Source organism: Carcharodon carcharias, chromosome 1 (genome assembly GCF_017639515.1).
Source record: "Carcharodon carcharias isolate sCarCar2 chromosome 1, sCarCar2.pri, whole genome shotgun sequence".
NCBI lineage: Eukaryota > Metazoa > Chordata > Chondrichthyes > Lamniformes > Lamnidae > Carcharodon > Carcharodon carcharias.
Genome location: NC_054467.1, coordinates 137,071,318 through 137,097,614, shown reverse-complemented (window position 1 = coordinate 137,097,614; position 26,297 = coordinate 137,071,318). Strand labels below are relative to the sequence as shown.

The window sequence follows — 26,297 nt, the reverse complement described above, 5'->3', positions numbered from 1 at the left end:
AACTCATAGGATTCTCAATATGTTGTCAGCATCACGTATCTGGAATCAGCATAAGAAAGCCAGCAAATGTTCTATCTACCACACCCCAATAACGTGCCTCAGGCCCAGCCGCAGAAGAACATAGCCCACTGCCATGGGTGAAATTACTATTTTCATATTTTTACCTATTCTCTCCCTGCAATATTGCCAGTTTGACCTAAATTATGACAGGGCGTCACTTACTGCACTAGATGCAAAGTTCAAAATTATAATAGTGCAAACCTTATGATCATGAAAACTACTCAGTGCCCACCTACACTGTTCAAGTACACAGATGATTCCTAGGTTATATGTCGCTTCTGGTTAAACACAGAAACACTGATCTAAAGGCATCACTTTCCATTTCAGACAAGAGTATGTTTGTTTTCTCATTCACAGGATATTGGCATCAATGGCAAAGCTAGGATTTGTTGCCCAACCCTAATTGCCCTTGAGAAGACAGTGGTAATCCTTCTTTAATAGCTGCAGTCCCGGTGGTAAAGGTACATCTACAGTGCTGTTAAGTAGGGAGTTCCCAGATTTTGACTCGGCAATGATGAAGGAACAGCAATATATTTCCAAATGAGAGTGATGTGTGACTTGGGAAACATGCAACTAGTAGTGTTCCCATGTGGCTGCTGCGCTTGTCCTTCAAGAGGTTGTGGAATTGAGAAGAAGTGAGCCTTGGTGAGTTGTTGCAGTGCAACTTGTAGATGGCACACACTGAAGCCATGATATGTTGGCGGTGAAGGGAGTATATTTTTAAGGTGGTGAATGTCGAATGTTTAAGAAGCTGCATTTTTGGTCAAGCTGTTCCGGTACATCTACAGCACTGGCATCTACCCATCAATGTGGAATTTTCTTCCCAAAAATATACTTTATTCATAAAATTTATAAAAATACATTACATGACTGTTTAAAGTTGACGTTACATAAAGTGTAAAAAAAATCTGTTTCTTTCAATACTGTAAGATACTCATGCCATTTACAATTACAGTTAACATTTACAATATTGATTACATGGCAAACATAAAGCCCAAGGCTTTTTTACACTGGTTACACTCCCTTTGTGTACCATAGCGGGAGTCTTAGATATAGCCTTTCCCCATTGTATCTTTGCAGCAGTTGGTTCATCCATCTGCACGTAGTCCTGGACCTTAGAAATATGCCAAACCCAGGTATGTCCTGTCCACAAAAGGCAGGATTAATGAAATCCTGCGAATCACCCCATTAGACTTCTCACAATCATCAGCAAAGTGATGGGAGGGGTCATTAACAATATCTCAAGCTGCACGTATTCACCAATAATCTACCCAATTTTGTTAGGGTTCCTCCGTGCCACGTTTGGTCAAATGTTGCCATGATGTCAAGGGCAGATACTCACCTCACCTCTGTAATTCAGATCTTTTGTCCATGTTTGGACCAAGACTAGACAGGGCATCCTTAGGCAATTTTCTGCATTTTTTTTTATTTGTTAAAGGCCTGCATTTATTGCCCACCCCTAATTGCCCTTGTTCAGCATTTAAGGGTCAACCACATTTAATGGAGTCACATGCAGGCCAGAATGGGTAAGGACAGCAAATTTCCTTCTCTAAAGGACATTAGTGAACCAGATGGGTTTTTACAACAATTGACAATGGTTTCATAGTCATTGCTTTTAATTCCAGATTTTTATTGAATTCAAATTTCACCATCCGCCATGGTGGGACTCAAACCTGGAGCATTACCCTGGGTCTCTGGATTACCAGCCCAGTGACAATACCACTATGCCACCTCCTCCCCACATTATTGGGTAGATACCAGCATTGTAGCTGCACTGAACAATTTGGCCAGGGATGTAGCTAGCTCTGGAGCACAAGTATTCAGCACTACATCTGCGATGTTGTCAGGGCTGATAGCCTTTGCTGCATCCATTGTGCTCAGCCATTTCTTGATATCAGGAGGAGTGAATTAAATTTCTAAAAAGTGGTCTCTACCATCATTAAGGATGGGGATGTTGATGAACCTCCTCTTCCGGTTAGTTGTTTAATTGTCCTGTCATAATTGGATGTGGCAGGACTGCAGAGCTGTTTACCTGATTCACTGGTTGTGGAATCGCTTGGCTCTTGTCTATGCCAGATGCTCTGCTGTTTAGTGAGGACTTTTTTGAGCTGAAGCAGGCATCAACTTCATTTACTGATTACAAGTTGCCAAGGAACATTTTAATATCCTCCTTCATATTTATCACTGGCATCTGCACTTCATTCTATCGTGGTGTTTTCCTCTCTTTCCAGAAGAAATGTTTTGGGCCCCTGAATTCCCTCGCTCTGACAGCTGCCCCTCAATGATGCCGTTGAGCATCATGAAGCTCTGCAATCTCTGTCCATTGTCACAACTGCTCTGTCCGTGACAATTAAAGTGACAACAGCCCTCAAGTATTATACCTCTGAATCCTTCCAGGGTGCCATGAATCTGCTGCACCACATTAGCCAGGGAGCCGTTGGACCGTATGTCATCCAAGTTGCTGACAATCTCTGGCGAGCAACTTTCAGACACTTCTGATAAGTCAATGGTCCAAAGGTAATCCTTAACGATAACTGAAAAAATAATAATACTTATGGCCCATAAGTAATTCTACATTACATAAACCCAAATGAGTTTCCTCAAGTTGTATTTTCAAATTCATTAATATGCATAGGTGAAATGCACAAACACTGGGAAGGCCCTTGCAAATGTTCTAAAACCCTGTCTCTGCTCCTCACATTGTTTGCTTTGGTATTTTTGTCATTTACATTCCTCCATCGCGACAATCCATTCCCCAGCCAATTGGTGACCTGTTCTCTCTGCTATTCCAATTTTATAATTGGCTATGAAGAATTGCACGCTAGTGGTTGGTTCACACCCTCCAACCTGTCACCTTCAGTTATGCATCTTTCCAGGTTGCCAGGCTAGGAGCCCAAGTCAGCATGCAGAGGAATGATGACTAAACAGGACTTGGTGCAAGTCAAGATATGGGCAGTAGAATTTTTGGATACGCTCATGTTTACCTAGGGTGGAAAATGGGAAGCTGGCCAAAAGAGCATTCTATTAGAAGAGTCTAAAAGTATATTTAACTGGGAAGTTACAGAAATGTATGATCATTTGTTTGTATGCCAATGATTCATTTCATTGTTTCATAATTATCAGACTATTCAATTATGAATATAATTGGTTTGAAACCTTCCTACTTGCTGAGTCACTAACTCCCAAATAATTTAGGCCAATTGTTTACCTGGTTGTGATCATGATTCATTCAGGTACAAATTATTCCTGTGCCTACCATTTATGCAACAGCAAGAAACCAGGTACACACCAATGTTTCTCCTTCTGTGTACCACGTCTTTTTTAAATTTCAAGAAGAAATGTTATCAAACATACTTTATACTAGAGTACAAACCACTGAAGGAAATCGACTGTACTAAAATCAGGATTGCCACACTGCCAAAACAATGTCCATTTGTGCTCCTAAATGCTGAACACACCAGTATCGTGAACTGAACTGTCCCCATGGTTATACAACAGCAACATGATGTGTCAATGCATGGTACAGCCATGGGCATAGTCTGCTTTCTTCACCATTAGGAAAAAAAGATTTACTGTTTAATGTGAGTGACCTTAAAAAGGACAAAAAGTACAAGAGATGAGACAAGGTCTTTCATTGAATGGTTATTGAAGCTGCCACAAAATTATTCCAAAACTCAAAAGGATGAACTAATTTGAATTCTGAGTCAGGCTGATTTTGTTTCAGGTAAGTTATCAGTGAAAACAGAGCCATTTAAACAAAGAGAACCTTGCATTTATATCACACCTTCACAAACACAGGGCATTCCGAGCTACTTCACAACCATTGAAATACTTCTTTTGAAATGTATTTACTGATGCAAGACAGGAAAAGCAGCAGTAAAATTCACACAGCAAGCTCCCACAAACAACATTAATAAAAACAAAAAAACTGCGGATGCTGGAAATCCAAAACAAAAACAGAATTACCTGGAAAAACTCAGCAGGTCTGGCAGCATCGGCGGAGAAGAAAAGAGTTGACGTTTCGAGTCCTCATGACCCTTCTGTCGAAGGGTCATGAGGACTCGAAACGTCAACTCTTTTCTTCTCCGCCGATGCTGCCAGACCTGCTGAGTTTTTCCAGGTAATTCTGTTTTTGTTTCCCACAAACAACAGTCTGATAATGACTAGATAATCTGTTTTTCTGATGTTGATTCAGGGATAAATACCAGCCAGGAATTGCTCCCCTGCTCTTTAACATAGTGCCATGGATCTTTTACATTCACCTGCGAGGACATGAAGGGCCTCAGTTTAACATCTTATCTGAAAGACAGTACAGCACTCCCTCAGTACTGTACTGGAGTATCAGCTTTGATTTATTTGTGCTGACTCAGAGGGGCGAGTGCTGCCAATTGAGCCATGGTTGATGCACTTTTCTGTGCATATTCCTTCTCTGCATTCACAATGCCATATGAAACATCACACACTAAACATTGACCCACTTCCATATTTCATCCTCTTAATTTGGACCAGCACTGAAGCTATGTGTCTTGCTTAACCCCCCACATCTCAACTGCAATTCACCAGCCCCTGAGAGTGAGTAGGAGAGACCAACCCCCAGCACATGCTCAGCACTTCTTCCCAGCAATTGAAGTGAAATATTTAGAGAGTGATCGATTGGCTAAGGACTGATATGGGGAAGGATGGGAATACAATTTAAGCAACCTAATTTGGAGGTCTTTTTTCCTGTAAACAGGTTAGATTCCTGTCTGAGTTTATTTTGCAACTTTACATAATGAGAAGTTAAAATTGCTTTATGTACCTGACTGAAAATCAGTTAATAGCCTTTGGATTTTTCATAGCATTTTAAACATTGCAAATCTGATTTGACGGATTTCATTTTATGCCTGCTCCCTTGATTCTGGGGTGCAGGAGGGTGTGTGATGGTAGAGGTAGAGCAATAAGCACGCCATGGTTTTGAAAATAACAGTTCCCTTTTGATCTATTCTCTGATCCATAAACATTACCGTACAAGTGCTTGTGACTGTACCTTACTGACTTCAGAGGTAGCGTATTCCTGTCAGCTTCACCATGAGTAGCAGAATTTAATTAAGGGTTACCCCCTACTATAAAAACGGAGTAAAATTCCCCTAGTAGCAAAATCCAGAGTTAACATAATTTAAGATTTATTTTGCTCTTCCTCTTTTTTGCCTGTCAGCTAATAATACCAGTAGAGTGGTTCTTATTTACTTGTCTAAAGTGATGGATCTCACTGCAGTCCACATTTAAATTGAGTGTTATTAATCAATGTACCATTTTTAACTCACTTTGTGTTCTTGTGAAAATCAGACACTGAATCATGATGTTAAAGTAGTCGAGTCCAAAAATTCACAGCCCTGTCAATAAGCAGTTTAGTTCCGTAAGTACAGTGAGGAGACAGAACTTCATTGAACCGTGACCATTCAAGGGATTGGATTCAGTCAAGTTAAAACGTTAGGTTTTACACAAAGTTTGGACTTTTGAAACATTCTAAGAAGTTTGAAGAAGTCTTTTTTTAAAACAGTGAACTATAGAAAAGTACTCCCACTGCTCCTTCTATAAATACACCCTTTAAATCACTTTTTTAAAAGCTATCTTTAGCAACTTGCTGCATTTTAAAGGTGGTTTCCTTATAAGGATTCTATTTTCTCAATTACTGAGGGAGACATAAACCATGTCTGCTATAACAGAGGTCACAGTACATCTGAGTGGCTTAGAGTAAGCTAACCAGATGTTCCAGTCTAACAGAGGATTGTTCCACTTTTGTTGATGCAATCCTGGTTATGTTTTCCTTCGGTCAGCTGATTGTGTGGATTTAATCTTTTAAATGTTACTAAAACTTGTTTTTCCTGAAAAATTCAATTGATCCCGATTGATCAAGGTCTTCCACCCATCACCCTATTCTTAGGATGTCTGATAGCTCATTGGTGTTCTTTATGAAGTCTCCCTCTTTATGAAGAATTGTTTGGCAGGTCTATTGTTTAAGTAAGGAGGAGCCAGGGGACAAAAGCTTTTTCATCACAAATGGTGGGATGGTACATTTTATATTTACAACTCTACCACATGTCAGTAAAGGGTCAGCAAGAATGTTTTTCAATGATGATTATATTCCTTTTCAAAGTACCCATCCCCATTCAGCTCCTGGGTTTTGCAGTAGAATTTCCTGGATACAAACATTTGAAATGTAGCCAAATTGTGTTATGAACTTTATCTTAGCATACTAAAGAATGAAGTTAAAAACAGTTTTACTGTACTGCTTTAGGGAGAACTAAGCTAACTGCCATAGGAAACACCGTACTACATGCTGAAAAAAAGCAGCACAAGCTCACATTACTTTTTCCACTGCTCTTTCACAACAAAACCATCCGAAAGTCTTATGTAGAGTGCTATTAATGTAAGCAAACAATCCACCTTTTCTTCTGTTAATAAACGTTTCTGTAGCACTCTACGTTCCTGCCTTTCTACACCCAGCCCCATGGCTCTTTGTCAGGGCTGTTTAACTTGCCCAAACAAGACAGAAATTTGGAAACATAATCCACCCATTCCCACATAGTGAAACCAAGCAACCACTTCTGTATGCAAATGAGGTGGATGAGGAGGCAAAGCCAAAAAACTGTGAGCAATTGTCCAGAGGCATTAACCAACTGGGTCACGTAAATAACTACAGCTTGGTCAGGCATGAAGAGAGAAACTTGCTGCATTTTACTAGTCATTCTTCTTACCACTAAAATTCAGTTATGGGTCTCAACAAAAACAAAATGTCAATCAAATATATACATATAAAAATACAAAATAAAGAACTTGATAATGCAATCAATTCCCCATTTAGGTTCACCAACAACCAGCAGAAGTTTAAAAATGACTCTGGAGGAAAGTCTCTGATTTGAAGTATTGTTTCAAGAAGCTTCCATGCAATCTAATTGAATGGTCGACTGTCTTTGAACACCAAAGTTTACACGTTACACTTCTGAAACTAAATGGATCAAAATCAGTGACCCACAAAATGAAAGCAAATATTCATTTTAAATATTTCTATAACTGTTTCATGAAAGCCTTAGGAGAAATAAAAGCATTTTCTGAAGAATATGTTCTCAGCTCAAACTGTGATTCCCCTCCAATGCTCCAAGATCAAATTTCACTCAGCAAAATGTTTACCCAAAGGACACGTTGAACCAAATTGGCACAATTTCCCAACCCAGCTGCCCCACAGCAACAAGACGACTTTAAATATACTTTGTCTAATTATTACACACAACTGTCATATGATTCACATAGATTTATGAAAGTCCATTATATCCAAACTAACAGTGTTTTTTCAAGTTCAATGCTGTGGATATTATCTGCAGGAAGGCAAAACAATAGAAAAACTATTTTGCGAACCTAAAACTGCCCATTTAACAAGTCATTTTGAAAAGACGTTTATGCTAAGATGAATTAGAATTGGCATTTTTTTTGACGGGTTAAGTCTTGACAAAATCAGTTACTTATGCTCTCCAGGGTGATCCTGGAGTAAAGATGGGCCTCAGCTTCTTTTATCAGCCATTGCCGTAAACCTCTCTCTCCTAATCCCTGTACTCTCACCTTCAGGTATAAGGAGCTCATGGACTTTTTTGTCACTTGGATTAAAATTATCTGCCATCATCGAAGATCAGTTCAGCTACCTTTGCTGCTTTCCCCTTTTCCCACCAAACCAAAATTCCTCCCAAGCTTCCCCCGCTCTAGCCACGTACCCATGACCTCTAGTTTCTCTCCTGTGTCCCCTCATGCCCTCAAACTCATCTCACCCATGAGACCCACCTATTGCTACACTGACTTGACTTCAATTCTACAGATGACCACTAATTTCCCTTCTATCCACTAACTGTCATTGTAAATAGTTCGGAATCCTCAGACACTGCCGTTTCCATTCAAAACCACTGTCATTGCCACCCTCTTTAAAAAAATCCTTGGTCCCTCTGTGTGGTGGATTTTAAAACCTATGCCCATCTTTCCTGCAACTCCCAGTTTGATTCTCTTGATCAGATTTCCTTCTCTGTCACAGCATCAGAACGATGCTACTGGAAATCACCAATTAGATCCACAGTAACTGTGATCATGGTGCAGCATCTTCAATCCCTCTCCTCAACTGTAATATCCTCCTCCAGCACCTCACCTCCCACGTCCAGTTCAGTGGGACTTTTGGTCATATCATGTGAATTTGCTGAAGCAAATATTGATCTGATTCAGATCAGCTGAATTAAATCGCAGCTCTGGTTGGCTGCTTGTACTTCAGGATTGTAACCCCCCTGTTTAAGAAGGGCGTGAGGCAAAAGACAGGAAATTACAGGCCGATTAGCCTGACCTCGGTCGTTGGTAAGATTTTAGAGTCCATTATTAAGAATGAGATTTCAGAATACTTGGAAGTGCATGGTAAAATCGGGCAAAGTCAGCATGGTTTCATCAAAGGGAGGTCATGCCTGACAAATCTGTTAGAATTCTTTGAGGAGGTAACGAGTAGGTTAGACAAAGGAGAGCCAATGGATGTTATCTACTTGGACTTCCAGAAGGCCTTTGACAAGGTGCCGCACAGGAGGCTGCTCAGTAAGATAAGAGCCCATGGTGTTAGAGGCAAGGTACTAGATAGAAGACTGGCTGTCTGGCAGGAGGCAGAGAGTGGGGATAAGGGGGTCCTTCTCAGGATGGCGGCCGGTGACTAGTGGAGTTCCGCAGGGGTCAGTGTTGGGACCACAACTTTTCACTTTATACATTAATGATCTAGATGAAGGAACAGAGGGCATCCTGGCTAAGTTTGCAGATGATACAAAGATAGGTGGAGGGACAGGTAGTATTGAGGAGGCGGGGAGGCTGCAGAAGGATTTGGACAGATTAGGAGAATGGGCAAAGAAGTGGCAGATGGAATACAATGTGGGGAAGTGTGAGGTCATGCACTTTGGTAGGAAGAATAGAGGCATAGACTATTTTCTAAATGGGGAGAGAATTCAGAAATCTGGAGTGCAAAGGGACTTGGGAGTCGTAGTCCAGAATTCTCTTAAGGTTAACTTGCAGGTTGAGTTGGTAGTTAGGAAGGCAAATGCAATGTTGACATTTATTTCGAGAGGACTAGAATATAAAAGCAGGGATGTGCTGCTGAGGCTTTAAAAGGCTCTGGTCAGACCACATTTAGAATATTGTGAGCAATTTTGGGCCCCATATCTCAGGAAGGATGTGCTGGCCCTGGAGAGGGTCCAGAGCAGGTTCACGAGAATGATCCCAGGAATGAAAGTCTTAACATATGAGGAACGTTTGAGGACTCTGGGTCTATACTCAATGGAGTTTAGAAGGATGAGGGGGGATCTGATTGAAACTTACAGAATACTGAAAGTGTGGACGTGGGGAAGATGTTTCCATTGGTAGGAGAGACTAGGACCCGAGGGCACAGCCTCAGAGTAAAGGGAAGACCTTTTAGAACAGAGATGAGGAGAAACTTCTTTAGCCAGAGAGTGGTGAATCTATGGAATTCATTGCCACAGAAGGCTGTGGAGGCCAGGTCATTGAGTGTATTTAAGAGCGAGATAGATAGGTTCTTGATTGGTAAGGGGATCAAAGGTTACGGGGAGAAGGCGAGAGAATGGGGTTGAGAAACTTATCAGCCATGATTGAATGGCGGAGCAGACTCGATGGGCCGAATGGCCTAATTTCTGCTCCTATGTCTTTTGGTCTTATGATTGACCAAGCATTTTGAATCTTATCTTCTGATCAGAAAGGTTTCACAGGGGCACACAGGTGATGAAAAGAACAGCAGGAGGGCAGGAATACAAGAGGAGAAAGGAGCCAAGTGATCCTTTTAATACATACAATTTTTTAAAAAATTCACAAAGCTGTCAACCATGTGTACTGTTGCCTTAGAAATGCACACATGTGCTATTTGATTCACTAAGAATGACAACTGTGACTGATCAAGGGAAGAGTTAGATTTGTTCAACTTTATCATTCTTCCAGATATTTTCATACACCCCAAAAACATCCTGAGTCCTGCTAACAATGCTCATGCTCATACATTTTGGAAAATATTTTTCTTGTTTGCTGATGACTGAAGCAAATCATAAAGGAGTACAAACAAGCAATGAAATGATTACAGTTGTGACGAAGTTATACAACTACATACAAGATGAGATGACGTTCTAAGTGTATGCAGGTTTTTCCCATTAGTTATTTAAGTAAAAACAGCCAGCTGTAGAGAAGAATATTCGGCAGTTTTACATGTGGTATCCTGTCAGCCATCCCTTCCCACCCAAAAATCTCTGGGGAGTGCACTTGAGCCAACTCCCTCAGACAATACCCTCCCTTATCAGAGCAGACTGCTGTCTGGTTTCCTGTCTCAAACCCACACTTCTGCTTGGGACAAGAATATAACTATAGTAGAGAGCTTTGCTAATTATTTCTACTTTTTAAACTCAGGTTGCATAACATGTGCTTCTGTTTGACCACGATTGCTACACTGGTTACAGATGCTAACATTTTCATCTGTAGATCATAAGCCGTACCAACAAACTAATACTTGGTCAATAACTATTTTACATAAATCTTGTTTGCTATGTATATACATTTGTCAAAACAACCTACATTCAATTCTGATGGATTAGATCATTTTTGAATCAGCATGCTGGCCTCTGTTGGAACACTCAGTTCGTTCCCAATCAAGCTAAGCTAATTGAATGAAATTTGAGAACTCAAATATTTCATAATCGTCCGATAAAAGAATGAGACCGAGCCCCACACTGACCTTTTGAACTAACACCGACACGTAACTTGTTACGAATCAATCATTAACTATTTCAAGATGTTTCCTATCAGAATAAATAACAGGAAAATAGATGTACAAATCATTTTCACTTGGCCTAAATAGCCAAGTGGTTATGGTACTGGGTTTGTAACCCCAAGATCAAGAGTTCAAATCTCACAATGGCAAACTATGAAACAATGTAACTTCATCCGAAACAGATGGAAACGGGTTTGTACTCGAAAGAGTTACAAATCATTTTCTCTGTTACCTGATGCACACATCACAAATAGATGAACAAATAAGGCCTATATCCTGTTTCTATTAAATTGCTGAAGGTGTGAGAAGCACAGATTGATAATACAGGCATATGCTTACACTGTCTACAGTGCAAGTTGTGCTTAAACTGAAAATACTGGAAATACTCTGCAGGCTCACCATCATCTGTAAAGAGAAAAATTACTGAGTAATGCAGAGGCAGGCAGAGACCCTTCATCAGAACTCAAGAACTACCATAGATTGTGGCATATAAGTCGACCTTTGAAGTCTCGAAAATTCCTTCCAAAAGTGGGGGTCGACTTATACACTGAGTATAAAATGTTAACCAGTGTGGGTGTGGCTATTTTGAAATGTGAAAAAAAACACTAATTCAAATCAATGTGACACATTTTATTGAATGATTCATTCTACAAGGATACCTTTAAGCACAATCAAAACATTTTATAAACCCATCAACTGCATTGTCTTCGGCATCCAACGTAAAGAGTTTGTCAAATTCATTCTGAGTCACTTAATTTGGCTATGGCATCATTGCGAGGATCCCACTCTGGATCAGATGTGACGCTTTCAGTTTCAGAATCATCCCTCCACAACAAATTATCTTTCTCTCCATCACTGATTTTGATATTTTGCATTTTTGAACAATCTGATGACAATTTATCCATTAATTGTATCAAACAATTTAATGACGGAATCAAACAAAACATCAAGCGGGCAGTGTGCATCATTTTCTCCATCAACCATTCATTTGGCATGAACATGATCCCTAAATGGCTTGTTGAGGCAGCTGAACTATGGATGGTTAGACCCCTCACAGTATAACAGCAATTTCTTCACAGGAACTTCTTGATCTCATTGGTTAAATGGGATTTGAACATATCCCACCCTAATAAGCTGCATTCTTTGCACAAACCACCAGGATACCTATTCTACACATTACTGATCCACAACTTCACTCCATTCAACTGCTGTCATGGATATGCATAAAAAAAATCCTGCAAGGAATTTGATTTTCAGTATGATTTTACATTTGAAAATTACTATAGGCTTTAATTCCATCGGCAATGCAGGCTAGCACCACTGTGAATCTTATCTTCTGCCTTGTGGTTTTCACTAGAACTGATTAAATCTTTCCACTCTACAATTTTGTTGTTGAGTATATTGAAATTCCTGAGTGCTTCATCCATGTTGCCAATGTGACATTGTGGGCGCCCGTGTTTTTGCGCTGTCTGAAACGGAGAATTTTTCTACTAGAAACTGGTAAATTTGAACTGGGGCCTTTTGGTAGTCTCTGAGCAATCTTGGTCCTCTGCTAAACATTTTCATTCCATATAGTGGCTATACCAACTAGCTACAGCTCTGAAATCTTTGCTGTACTTAGTGTTTAATTTGGCCCACTTAAGTGCATATATAAGCATTGCATTTCTGGTGATGATGTAAAAATCCTGACGACTTTTGAGAACCCATTCCAATACACGTTTCTCAAGATCAGACCTGTGGCTGGTCCCTGTTCTTATGGTGCACTTGGTCTTGGGCATCTTCCTCAAGGTGGATTTCTTCTTTCTACATTCAGTTTTTCACAAACACCAAATTCGCTCGCTGCAGCATGGTTATTTGATGAGTTATTGAATGTTATGGTTTTTAGCTGGAAACTAGCTCCACTTTTCATCCTTTTTGCCAGAGAACCCATTTCTGTTTGTCATTCACCAGCTGCAGTCTGCTCTGTGTGGACATGTCTTAAACTCACACACATCTTCATGGCAACATGGCTCGTATTGTCTGTTTGATCCCAAGTGCCAAAATAAGATCAGTCAAATATGCATTTCTGGGGTGAAAAATTGAGGCTGACTCTTAATGCAAGTATAGCATTACAGGTAATTAATTACCTGTAGTATTACCTTCACTGTCACTGGGTCAAAATCCTGGAACTCCCTCCCTAACAGCACTGTGGGTGTACCTACACCACAAGGACTGCAGCAGTTCAAGAAGGCAGTTCGCCACCAAGGGCAATTAGGGATGGACAATAAATGCTGGCCCAGCCAGTGATGCCCATATCCAATGAAAGAATAAATTTAAAAAAGCACGTCTTAGCAGAAAAGGGGGTCAACTTACACTGAGTCTAGGCCTAAATATGATTTTTGACACCGAAAAGATCTTTTTTGCTGGGCTGAATGTTACCCTGCGATCTATGGTAAGTTTGAAAGAGTTTGAACTTGAAAAGTTAACCTGCTTTTCCCATTTTCAGATAGTGATAATGTCCTTGTAGCATTTTCTATATTCCATATTTCCAGCATTTTTTCTTTATCGCCTTGAAATGTAAATGTCCTGTGTCAGCAATCTCATTTATTCCAATGCACTAATGTTTCCGATTGGGAAATAACAAACATCCTTGATTCTAGCATATGGTGATGTGATCATGTCATTACCATATTCTTAAGAAATAAAAGCTGCAAGAGGTCATTAGGCTCTTGGAACCTGGGCCACTTATTTGTTGTACTGAAGGTACATAAGTGTCACAACTTTCTGAGTACAGCTGTGCATAACAGCTGGCCAGTTAGAAAGTAAGGCAAGGTGGACACCATGATAAATTAAGGAGGCTGTTATATTACTACTTTTGAATTGTTATGAAGTGACTTCTACTTTGTAGTGATGCAACAGGGACAGAATAATTCCAGTGTCAGGTCCTGATCTCACTCTATAACAGTCACTTAAGCTTAACAATCCAGGGAGCATAACTGGAGTAAGGCACCAAGTCAATGAAGGGGTCGTCTGAGTATCCTTGATACTATATAAATTTATACTTTATAAATTTAAGCAAAGTTCTCTCTTTTGATTAACACTGTCCTGCACTCTCATACGATCCAAGGGCATCTGGTGGGAGTAGAAATCTATCCATGCTCATTGTTTTTACATTTGCATTACTGTTCGGAGCTGAACAGTTGGATTGACGCAGTAAGGAGACTGTGTATTTGCAAGTGTCAAAATGGTAATTAAATGGAATTAATATTCAATCAGTTAAACTTTTCAGTGAGCTAAACCTCTTAAACTGATCAAAGTTTCCTTATATAGTGTGTGTGATCTCTTGTCTCCTCAAGGCACCATGTCTACCATAAACTAAAGCTGCTCCTATCTTAGAGTGGTTGTTGGTGTCACCAGCTCTCATGGCGTGGTCTTTTGACAAACCCAGAGTGAATGTACCAGATTCACTAAGACCAGCCACCAGTAAGACCCTTTCTTTTCATATGTTTGTCTAAACAAGGCCAGTGCATTCGCTCTGGGATTGATGCAAGCTACACAGGATGCACACTGAGAACTGCTTGCACAGACACACAAAAAATAACGTGTGAACAACGATAAAGCTAAATTAAAAGATCTTCATGAGAAGTAGCTTTTTTGTGTGTAATAATAGATGCGACACAATCATTCCCACATAATAAAATGAAGCATGACCTATGAGGAGATAATCAATTCAGAGCACTTACCTTGTCTCCTCACTCAATTAATGTTGTCCCTTTCTCAGGCAACAGATTCTTTCTGGAAAAAGAAAATCAGGAAAATGTTGTAATTTCAATTATAATAATACCGTAGAAAAATTTGTTTAAAATAAAGTTAGGAAAGCCACTTAAAGACTTCACAACACAAATCTAACTTATAACAACTGGATACCTTCTCCGTTTGTCTCAACTCCCAAAGTACTAGGTACATTAACTTTTCTGTCACAAAATAAATAACTCCACAGCGACTCTTGATTGTCTAGTTTAAATCAATTTGTAAACTGTTATCTCATGAGAAGCTTCATCTTTCCTGACTGGAAACAACCAAGCAGAAGTGACATCAGTATAGAACATGTCAATAGATAATGGCTCTGGGGGAAGGAAAGGGCTGGGGGGGGGGGTGGGTGGGACAGGGCTGGGACAGGGCTGCAACTCCACTGGTAGAAAACAACCTAAACAGGAAAGAACATTGAAATAGCACTTGGAATGCATGACGCAAACCTCAGCCCTTAAACAAAGAGCAGGAAACCGCTCTGGCTGGCTGAGGTGGAGTGAAACCAGGGAGAGGCATTTACACATTCTAAACAGCCTTATTTACATGGGCAGCTGGGCCAGCTAGGGTCAGGTGGTTTTCAGGAAATGATCATTGGCTGCTTGCCATTTGAATGCTGACTGACATCGATGTGTTCTTTAGTTAGGAGAACGATTCTTTTAAATGTTCAATCCAGATTTAACCTGCTTTTTGAGTTTGCTACTGTTTGCACGAATGAACAAGTGGCACCTTATGGGAATATAGATCTTTTTAAGAAAACAAATCCTCTTTCATTTGACACAGTTCAGTTAAACCTTGTCTACAATTCCTGGGACTGAATGAATCCCTTTTTTCACAAGGTAAAACATTATCGCTTCTGGTGCCAGTACGCACCTCTGGCGTGAATTTGGGGATGTAGAAAACAATCAAGTGTTTATTAACACTTTTTACAAGGCTTATGAGATTCCCTGTATTCAGCTCCTTATTTCTCCAAAATTGTTAGATAAAGCCTTTGGATTATATATATATATATAAAGTCAAAAGTTTCTCTTAGAGTTATAGTACTGCTCCTTCGCTGTTGATCATAAGTAAATCAAATTCTTAAAGCACCAAAGCACAAAGACAGTTATATTAAACAAGCATTACTGAGTAATATGAACCTTTATATCACTCCCTCATATTAGGTTCTTTGTCATTATCACTAACAAACAAGTATTGTTGTAGATTGGTTTCCTCATCTACTGCAGGTTTAACTGTGGAAATCCACATCAGGTACAGTAACCATTCTAATCAAACTAGCAAGCTAATCAGTTTCAAAGGATTTATATGACTTTAGGCTTAATTTAGGAATTTGGACCACCTGAATTTAATATTGTCCATTAACAAGCCAATAAGAACAAAGAGCTTACCTAGACTGCCAGGGAATACAGGCAGTTCCCCTACCAGATATAACTATATATGAACATCTAGCCTCCTCCCTCAGCTTGTTGCCTGTCAGCCCAGTCACGCCCTTATGGCTGTTAACACCAGTAAGTAAAATATTTGGCACAAGTTACAATATGATATCTTAAAAGCACAGTTCAACACACTGAACCTGTATGGTGTTTCTTTCTTTAAAAAGGATAGACCATTTTGAATACGAATCTGCTCAAATTAAACCTATATATAAAATATGATAAATATTCCTAAAATGGATACATTTGTTTTAACTTGGATTGACCTGAATCAAAAAATAATTACTGTGTTATCGTTAGATTGCAAGTTATCTCCATACCTTTCATTGATTTGACCTGTAGAGGGAACCAGTTTGCATTGAATATGATTCCATCAACTGAGTGCTCAAGTACCTTTCAAAACATATGACCCCTGCAGAGATTATAAACTGACAGTAAGTGACATGGGAGTAATCTCTGTTTATTACACTAGTGGAGCTGCACTTTTAGCTCAAACTCAGTGGGTCTATTTGGCTTTTCCTATGAAGGTAATGAATAATGTTTTATATATTTTATTTCAATGCATTGCTTTCATTGAGTTTTGGAACTGTTTTGTTTCTGTAGTCTCACTGGGCTGCCTTGCACACAGAAGGACTTTGTGACCCAAATGTTGAGATGTCTTTGAAACATTGATATTTGAAATATTTTCTATCTGTAAGGTAGAAGAACTGAGAGTACAGGTTAAGAATTTTGAGACTAGTAACTTAAGATATTTTTATTTTTTGGGTGTGGCCATGTGTGTTTGGAAGGGAGGGTTTGTTTTTATTGTGGGAGCCACAATGCTGCCTTGTAAGGGAGTCCGTATTGACCACGCAGTAGCTGTGGCTAATGGGATTAGATAAACATGACTGACTCTTAATGCTGTAACGTGTTCTCTTAAGAAATTAGTGTGTGATAACTGAACCCTCAACATAATTTTCTCAACATGCTTCTGAAAATACCATAAACACACTGATATCAAATATTTGGTGCCTTCCAAGCAGAGAATTATTGGAAAATGTTAAAACTGTTTTTGTCAGATTACTTCATTAACTAGTGAGATTATAAGGCCAGCTCCTAATGGACAACTCCTATCCTACACCTTTGGCAATGCCAAAGTCCACTGGGCTTCACTTGAGGCCAACTACTGGTAAGATCTGGTTATAGATCCAATTTTAACTCCGTAAGTAAATAGTTTTTGAGAGAGCTAAAATCTTGCCAGGGACTCTTACATTTGCAGGACAGGAACTAGCAGTTCCAGCACACCACTAAACCAAGAGAAAAGCAGTCAAGCACATTCAGAGGTGAAGGAGCAAAGGTGCTGCTAACATTCAAACTGCACTCTTTCTCTCTCCATTCCTCCCCTCCCCCACACCACCCCACGCCCCACCCTTGATTATATCAGCACACTACATACGATCCCGAGCATTTTCTTACAGGAAAGATTGAATTTCAACAATTTGACTCAGTGAATGATCTTTGATACAGCAGTAGCAAAATGTTGCATCAGATCACTCCATTACCCCCTCACCAACATAACGCTGGAAACAAGGATGGAATCACTTCGTAGCTCCATCACAACAATGGTATCTACATGCTGTCTACACACGTATAGGGCAACAGTTCAAGACCAAATTTTCTCTGTTGTCTGTGAAAACAAAACCAAGTAATAAACTGAGAAAATACTGTGGCCTGTGATTCATATTCACAGCAATGTTACGAGGAACCTCTGGCTCAAGTCCTTTTGGGTTTTTCTGCCTCTGGTCTTGTGGTCCCCAAAGCACTCTGTGCGATTTTTCACACAATCTCCAGTTTTGTACTTTGCTCCACTGCAATTTTAATTTATTGAACCGAGGCATATCTGAAGAAGCCTTGTGCTGAAAATTTAAACCATGTCATTCAGGGAAAAGGCACTGGGTGTGCTTTCATTTGGCCAAGTGTTGATTGCATTTTCTACTAGTGTCACGCCAGGCTTTGCAATGTTCATCAATAATCCAGTCCTTCTTGTTCTCAAGTAAGAATAGAAAAGCAGAATATTTTTTAAAAGCCATGAAGTTCGTAAATGTTGATGCTCATAGAGACTTATGTTCCTACAAGGAACAAAAAAATTGGAATGCAGGTAAGCAAGAAATTAGGAAAACAAATGGCAGGTTGGCCTTTGTTGCAAAGGAACTGAAGTACAAAAACAAAGAAGTCTTGTATATGGCTTTGGTGGGACCATACATGGAATACTGTGTTCAATTTAGGCCTCCATATTTAAAGAAAGATATAACTGTATCAAAAAGGGGAGGTGTTGTGGCGCAGTGGGTAGCATTCCTGCCTCTGAATCAGGAGCTCTGGGTTCAAGTCCAACCCCAAGACTTGATGACCAAGGAAAATGTGGCCAAGCAGGTTGATTAACAATCTGCAAATCCTTCCATGTCAATGGCAGGTGGTAATAGCGAAAGAGATTCCTGGTTAGCCATGTGATAGAATGCTGGAGCCTCTACCATCAGTATCCATAGATCCAGACTAGCACTCAGATTGTCTGAGTGAATGCACTACACCATGTTTGCATTGGAGGCAGTTAAGGTTCACTTGATTGACTCCTGGGATGAGAGGATTGTCCTATGATGAAAGGCTGAGTAAATTTGGTCTCTATTCTCTGGAGTTTAGAAGCACCGAAGAATGAGAATATGAAGACAGGTCATTTCCCCTGGCTGGGGAATCTAGAACAGGGAACACAGTTTCAGGATAAGAGGCTGGCCATTTAGGACCGAGATGAGGAGAAATTTCTTCACTCAAATCTTCGGAATTCTCTACCCCTGAGGATTGTGGATGCTCATCATTTAATACACTTAGACAGATTTTTGGTCTTTAGGGATGCAAGAGATAAAAGGTGGAAAAATGGATTTGAAATCCAAAGTCAGCCATGATCATGTTGAATGGTGGAGCAGCCTCAATGGTATGGTCTGCTCATGCTCCTCTTTCTTACGTTATGTTCTTATTAAGCCTATAAATCCCAGAGTTGCTGGCAGAGCCCAGCTTGCATCTGTGGAACCTCATGATTTGAAAATCCCATAATGTTCAAGCAAGAAATATGGGGCAGAATTTTCCATTCAGCATGCGGGCGCGCGCCTGACATGCTGGAACGTTAAATGACATGCAATGGCATCGGGCGTGCATCCCCACGTCATCACAAAGTCACACGATATTTCATTCAGCAGGCACACACTGGAGTCAGCTGCATGCCCGCCAATAACTGATAGGCCTGTTAAGGCCATTAACCAGGTGTTTAACCGGTATTTTACGCTGCCCATCCAACCTAACGGTTGGCGGGCAGGTGAAAAGGCCAAGTGGCCTTTACGTTTTTTAGGAAATCTCATCCACCAGTGGGATGAGATTTCCTAAAGCTTTTACAAATGAAATAAAAACTTTTATTGAAAATGAAAACATGTCCCATCTCACGTGACGCAATCACATGAGGGGACATGTTTCAGTAAATTTTTATTGCATTTATTTATTTTTTAAATATAGGCTCCGTGCCTCAGGGAGATTGAAACGCTCTTTTACGTGCATGCACGTGGACCCGGCTCTCCCTCCTCCTCCCACCCGCACAGGTAGCACTCAACCACTCGCGATCCACACAGTGCGGAGCCAATCGCGGGTGGCGGCTGGCTCCACGACCACACCCGCCCGCTCCTGCCGAGCCTGCCCGACGCATGGAAAATCCTGGCCATGATTCCGACTAAACTAATGGGCACTAGAACTGGTTTGCATATTGTTATAGAGATATTAATGGTACAAAGTTTTCAAGAGGTTTAGAAAATTAACACAATGAACTTACTGGGGTCCACAGTGCAACACCTTGCATTTCTATATAGGTAGAGAGGATGAGGACTCTAAGGTGGGAAAAGGAGCTTAGGACCTCAACAGCTGAAGGCAGTCAATGGTGCTGCCATTAAAACTGAGTGCCAACTGGGGCTTCTTTTTATTTGTATGTTGTATGTCTGTTTTGCACACATGTTTCTGATAATTGATCGGTCAAGTCCCTTGAGACTATTTTCTTCTTTTTATTGTTCTAAAGACTATTAATCATCAGATGGTATGAGCTAAGATCATACCACTCTGATTCTCTCTCCACAGATGCTGCAAGACCTGCTGAGTTTTTCCAGCATTTTCTGTTTTTGTTTCATTATATTACGGTTTAGGAGTTACAAAGAAAAATACAGAAACTATAAGCTATACCCAAATTTTTAAAAACTACTACATAAACTTAAATAAAAACAGTCACACAGTCAATGAGTTTTCTTTATTAGTGGCTGCTCAATATTATTAATGAGATTCTTTTGGAAAGGCAAGCCATGCCTGTTCATACCAGTGAAAAGCTATAGGCTCTTCAAACACAATATTACACCAAGACACTGGGCACAACAGAATCACCCATTATATGTAAATGTCACAGATATGAGTGAGATTATGATGCTCTTTCCTACAACTTCACCCAGGCAGAAAGAGCCCATTAATGGGAGTGATGCACGATAGATTCCAAAAATTAATCCTAGGACTTCAACTTCCAGAACGCACCTCATGGATCGAGCTATTAAGGTATAATTTGCTAGAGCTATTAACCGGCCTTTACATTTTCAGCAGTTTCACAATGCTGCTGAAAGATCAAGGAGTACTCTCCAACATGATCATCAGCACCTGGTCCTACTCTATAAATGTTGCTGATCTAAGTGGGAGTGAAGGAAATGAGTCCTGCTGGGGACCCAGTCCTGTAAACTCAAACTCACAACCATTACATTGATGATTTCTACAGGCCTGCACCTACTTTGGATGCACAGAACTAAACTAGAAGGTAGGAGTAGAAAATGGAATGAACAGGGCAATTGGAGGAAGAGCAGATTGATCAATTATTTAATCTTACTTAATTGAACTAAATAAATAAAGCATGTCGGGATCCTTGACTTTTCTATAACTGCTTATTCTAAATTTCAATCTTTTTAGCATTGTGTATTTTCTCCTTTTGTAACAGGTTTAAAGCTTTGTTCAATGTAACAATGCCATGCTTTGCCTTAACTTCACTATTAATCACACCCATTAACCATTTCATCAGGTTGTATAAACTAACCCTAAACTGAACTCACCTATACAAGACCAACAATAAAGAAATATATTTTTAATTCACCATTATTATTTACCTTGATGGAATATGTTAATCTTTTTTAGTGCACCTCAAAAGAAGTTGATTTGTAATTGAATTACACTTGATTCTTCATAGAATTCCCTTCCCTTTTCTCCACTCTGCTAACCGCACTGAATTTTTCTGGGATTCAATTCTACAGGCACCAGTATTCTTCTTGTAAATTGTCCAACAGACTATTCTTACTGTGAGAGCTTGAGGCAATAAGGACTGATTTCAGCTTGGCCCACCTGCCAGAAGCAGGCCTTCGTGGAGTTAAAATCGCTGTTGTGAATTTATTACCTATTCCTGCTACACTATCATATCCTGGGCCTTCTATGCGGTAGCCTAGGTACCTGTCTAAATCAGGTAGGAGCGTCAGAACTGAATGCAAATTGGGATCCTGTGTTGTATATGTATTTGATGTAATTTCAAGGGCAAACTGGACACTGTACATACACAAAGAAGCAGAGATCCCAAAAAAGCAGATGAGAAATGATTTTTTATGGTGCCAGGTGGAGCAAATGCGCTTCCACTAGGCTTCACAGTAGCTGCTGCCACCCTCTGCTCCAGCCTCCACAATTGGTTCCCTACCTCCAAGACATTGGATATTGTTCTGGCCTCTAGCATACAGAGTACTGGCAGTTTAATAATGAGGTTGCACCCTTGAGATACAACCTTAACAGATGGATGGCAAAGTGTAACGGAATGTGAAGCTAAGGCAGGCGGATAAAGTTAAGATGCACATCAGCCAGGATCTCACTGCATGGTAGAAGAAGCTCGAAGAGCTGAATGGCCTTCTGGTGTGCCTATAATCCCATGACAGAAGGCTAGCCACTGAGAGTAAAAGCTCACTCTCAAGCCTATCCAGCCACAGATAACATCACAGGGAAGCCCAATGCTGTCCTTATTCAATAGCCAGACGCCTTAAAGCAGGGGTGTTCAGGCTGACTCTTGTTTCCTCTCTAGGCCAGTAGATGTATCCCGACTATTCTATTGGCTGAAGTCAGCCAGGTATTACCTCTATCACCCAACTGTGATCTTTACAGAACAATATCACATCATGCGATGCATTTACACATCGAGCCAGTGGAGAAGCCCTTTCATTGTAGCAGTTTAAAACCTCAGATTTAGACAATGACATGTTCTAAGATAAACCATTTATTTCAGCTCTTTTACTACAATCAAATCCATGCATTTTAAATCTCCAAAGCAATGACCACAAACTTTGGAAGCAGGATCATCAGTGAACAATAACCATGCACAAAACTAGATTAAATAACTTCAAGAAATAGTCCTCTTTTAGCCAATGAAAATTAAAATGGCAATTCAACTTCTTAAGAGTATTCAAAAAATCTGCATTAAAGGTACAACTCTTCATAAACTGTTTGCCAAATTCTCTTTGTTTTTAAAGACATTAATCCCCAGGCAAAAGTGTTATCAAACATTTGGATGAAGTTCCTGCCCCTTTAAAAAAAAATCAGTGAATCATAGAATGGTTATAGCACAGAAGGAGGTCATTCAGCCTGTCATATCCATGCCTGCTTTCTGAAAGAGCAACTCACCTAGCTCCACTTCTCCGCCTTTTCCCCCTAGCCCTGCAAGATTCCCTCTTCAAAAACGATTATTCCATTATATTTACTATTTGTATTGAGAATACTTTGCCAACGATGTATGTACACGTGTTCAAAACACAGAATTCAGTGGGTGGGTGTAGTAACGTGGAAATGTGGTTTTAGAATTAAATGAGACACAAAATAAGCAATGGGCAGACTCAGAACTGGCTCAGCAACACCCTGAATTTCTTTCATCTGAGTTTGGGTAGAGTCTCGGGTTAAATGGAATTATCATCATTTGTCCAAGTAGAACCTTGACACACTAGGAATCTTTCCACTACAAGATCAGAATAGATCAAAGCTGAAATATTTTCACCTTTGAGCATGTCATAATCAGAACAGCAAAAAAAAATATCAGGAACCTATGCACTGAGAAAAGGCTGTGACCATTTCATTATTACTTTTAGACCTGCCGCAGAGTTTTGACATTAGTAATCAGTGGTGCATCTTTTTTATGTGGTCCCTGAAGCTCGTTGATTGAGTACAGGTCAAGGCACTTTTTCACAATGACTACACAGATGAAGAGATCTCTAGGTACCTTTTCACACGCCAGCGCATTGCACATTGTTGTTCCTTACCCTGCTCACTTTTATTACCCAAACCACAAAAATCTTGTTTTTGGCTAAACATGTCCAAATGATCTAGGGACGATAATATTCCTCTTTGGGGCAAGTGATCAGACAAAAACTGCAACTTTATATATTTTAACTTTGCTATTCTTCCTGGATGGCACTCATTTATAATATCACAGATCAAAATAGTTGTTTACAGCAATAAACGTTGTGTACATTATTAAAGCAGCTGAACTAAATCTTTGTCTTGTGTGTTTCTTTTTGGCACAAAAGTTAAAATTAGATTGTTTTTCCTTTGGCCTGTTCAGGTAATCTGTCAAAATTGGCTTCTTTCTCCTGGATATGGTCACAGGGCTATTACTGAAGAAAAGTAATGACTTAGATACCAGGCAGCAACAGATGAGTAAACAGGCTATAGCTTCATACATTATGCAACAGCAGCCTCACAATATACAGATAAAAATTTAGGGCATCTGATAAAATTAAATGGATATGCAGGTGAATAGATGAACATGTGAGAGCTGATTGTGAAAGACAGACAAAAAGAGTCAGAGACAGAAATATGGAGAAAACATTGTTACAACTGAGTAGGAATAAGGAATATCTTCTACAAAATGTTTAAGACTGGCCCTCCATTCACTTCCACCAGCAACTGAACTGCAGCTTGTGCAGTTCATTTAAACATTTTAAGCAAACTACACACAATCACATATAAATTTGTAACTGAACACATTAACAGTATAATTCAAAAGTAAAACTTACTTGTAGCTTAGTAAATTCCCCACTGTAATCCTTGATTTCAATTCAAACACACTGCTTTCTCTCTGCCTTTGAGAATGTAATGTGAATCCTACTGCCCTGAACACTGCCAATACCCTCTGCAATCACATGACCACCCAAATTTAGGGCGGGCCCAAAGGGGGAAGGGTGGAGTTAAAAAAGCTCTGGACTATACTCCTAACATTGCTCAGAATCTCCTATTACTTTTATACTCATCATGCAACTATTTATAATTCATAAAAAGAACTTGACAAATGAACTTTGTCTCATAGTGCCAATTTACTGAGAATAAAATGAGAAAGCTCTGGATCTGCTGTAAAGAATATCTTAAATGTATCTGTGGAAGTAGAGATTGTTTGCATAAAAATGAGTCTGAAGGAAGGGGAAAACTATGAAAGTGGTCAGTAGTCCTTCTTTTGTGCTTATAAATCCTGTTTGAGCCAGAAAATGCAAAGAAGCATTAAGCCAGCAGGTTCAGTGAGAGGCTATTGAGGTTTTGCTGAAATGTTGTGTAAAAAGACTGGAACTGTTGATGGAGATCTGCCAAGATTTTTGTGCAAAGCCTAACTAGAAGATTGCCAACAAAGCAAACGGAAAAGAATTAACACTGAGGACTGAATATTGGGTCAGTCCAGAAAGTAGAATCTGTTGCAAACAAGAAATTGTTTTTACACTGTAAGACTGTCATAATCTGGAATGTACAACTGAAATGATGGTGGAAGCAGATTCAATATTAATTTTTAAAAGAGAATTGGATAAATACACGAAGGCTGAAAAAAATATGCAAGGCTATGGGGAAAGGGCGGGTGAATGGAACAAACTGGATAGATCTTTCAAGGCAAGGTAGGCCAAATGAAATCCTTTTGCATTGTATAATTCCATGATTACAGTGAGGCAACAAAACATTCCTTAAATCAGTGTACTTGAACCATTAAACCATAAATTCAGGAACCAGCTTATATGTTCATGAGTATGGATATATGTTTGGATGCATACACAAAGAGCAAATATGAGACAATTTCCCATTTTGTGCTTGTTGCACATCATGTGGTACATTAATCAATGTGAATAAGCAAATAAATCCCGTTTGAAGATCAGTTCTGTTAACTAGATGTATTGATTCTCTCTGATGTGGCGGTTTTCTTCCACTTGTTCAACTTTTAAAAATATATATTAAATCCAAAATCTTACATCAAACTGAGTGAATAGTCTCTTGTCAGGTGTGAGATTGTGGCATTGTCCTGACTTTACATCTTGATTGCGCTGATAACTGAACTTTACAATTTCTCCCACTGGCAGAAAGTGCATTGGTGGAATTGCATCTGCAACCAACAGGGCTGTGAAGAGAGAAAGGGAAGAGGATAAGAGAGACTAGTGGCAAAACTACATTAATGCAACATTTATTCTGCACTAAAGGATGAAGTATAGGATTTCATGTAATGTTTACACAAACTACTCACGTCAATGTAAAGTAATGGAAGGCAGGACTCCCTGCAGAGTACTCACAGGCTCCCACCACCAGCATAACAGAGTGTAAAGAGTTGATAAAGTTGTCCCTTCCAGTGAAGCTTTGCCACAGTGCACTGAGGGGCTGGGAACTGTTGAGAGTCCCTCGGGCTATACAGCTCAAAATGAATGTCTACATTGAATACTAATTGTATTATAATTGTATTGAAGCACCTCAGAGTGCAACATGATGTATGTTGATAACTCCAATACCATTGTCTGACTGTCTCCATTGACCATATTGAAATGATTGTAATATTCATTGATTGTATTGATGCACCTTGTGATACATGTGTAAAAGTTGAACCTGATTATACTTTTGTGATGGTGATTTTGAAATGGTTTGGAATGTTCTTCCAGATATTTTATGAATAAAGTATATTTTTCAAAAAAAAAGTTCCTTCCAGTGAAGCAAGCTATGGGAACAAGATGTTCTGCATACAGGAGGGGTTCGCTTTTCCTGCCTCCATGTTTTACAATGATGTCTCAGGATTTGTTTGAGAAACGGTCGCAGTAGCAATGTCACAGAGTGGAGTCTGAAAGGGGTTT

At 39.7% G+C, this 26,297-nt stretch overlaps 1 protein-coding gene across 6 annotated transcripts in view; it reads right to left on the bottom strand.

Moving 5' to 3' along the window:
• LOC121277335 (Krueppel-like factor 3) overlaps positions 1–24,338 on the bottom strand; it is an 87,210-nt gene extending 62,872 nt beyond the window's left edge. For 3 of the 6 annotated variants that reach the window (XM_041186691.1, XM_041186715.1, XM_041186732.1), the window contains exons 1-2: positions 24,225–24,338; positions 14,596–14,647 (exon numbers count right to left, since the gene is read on the bottom strand). The gene's annotated coding sequence lies outside the window, so the exon portion shown is untranslated. Of the gene's footprint in view, positions 1–14,595; positions 14,648–14,779; positions 14,939–16,047; positions 16,067–24,224 lie in introns of those variants that run through there. The other 3 variants (XM_041186706.1, XM_041186725.1, XM_041186700.1) reach the window with 3 other exon arrangements.
• Positions 24,339–26,297: the final 1,959 nt, after the last annotated feature.